The 949-nt window shown below is 44.0% G+C and overlaps 1 non-coding gene across 1 annotated transcript; it reads left to right on the forward strand.

Moving 5' to 3' along the window:
• Positions 1 to 388: 388 nt before the first annotated feature.
• Positions 389 to 460, forward strand: TRNAW-CCA (transfer RNA tryptophan (anticodon CCA)). Its single transcript has one exon. It is a non-coding gene; the product is annotated as a tRNA-Trp (tRNA).
• Positions 461 to 949: the final 489 nt, after the last annotated feature.

A 949-nucleotide genomic window follows, 5' to 3' on the forward strand; every position in this document is an offset into this window, starting at 1 on the left:
ATCATTCCTTCCAAAGAAATCCCAGGGTTGATCTCCTTCAGAATGGACTGGTTGGATCTCCTTGCAGTCCAAGGGACTCTCAAGAGTCTTCTCCAACACAGTTCAAACGCATCAATTCTTTGGCATTCAGCCTTCTTCACAGTACCACATTTAGGTGGTACTTAGTGGTAAAGAACCCACCTGCCAGTGCAGGAGACTTAAGAGACACAGGTTCAATTCCTGGGTTGGGAGGATCCCCTGGAGGATGGAATGGCAACCCACTCCAGTATTCTTCCCTGGAGAATCCCATGGACAGAGGAGTCTGGCAGGCTTTAGTCCACAGGGCTGTGTAATATGACTGAAGAAACTTAGCACACACACACAAGGTGTAAGTTGCCCACGATTAGCTTCCCTGGTGGCTCAGAGGTTAAAGTGTCTGCCTCCAATGCAGGAAACCCAGGTTCGATCCCTGGGTTGGGAAAATCCCCTGGAGAAGGAAATGGTAACCCACTCCAGTATTCTTGCCTGGAGAATCCCATGGACGGAGAAGGCTGGTAGGCTACAGCCCACGGGGTCGCCAAGAGTCGGACATGACTGAGCGGCTGCACCTCACCTCACCTCATAACTGCACGAGCTTACAAAAAATAGGAAAAATATTGAGGAAAGTGAAGAGTAAAGGGGCCTCTGCTCTGGGCCATGATAATAATGAGTGTACACAATGGAATTTAGCCTTGGATCTGAATCCCAAGGATCTGAATGACTATTTATTTACAATAAGTGATTCAGATACCAGGAAAAATGTTCCTGTGCTTAATGTATGACAATGTGAATATATTAATATGAATATTCATAACCTAAATATATGAACATGTCATATATATATGCATCACAGAACACAAAAGCCACTTTTTCATGTAACTGAGTATCTATTTAATCACTGAAATCTTTTTAGACCTTATATTCTGATTAA

This window comes from Ovis canadensis, chromosome 22 (genome assembly GCF_042477335.2).
Source record: "Ovis canadensis isolate MfBH-ARS-UI-01 breed Bighorn chromosome 22, ARS-UI_OviCan_v2, whole genome shotgun sequence".
In the NCBI taxonomy this organism is placed as follows: Eukaryota; Metazoa; Chordata; class Mammalia; order Artiodactyla; family Bovidae; genus Ovis; species Ovis canadensis.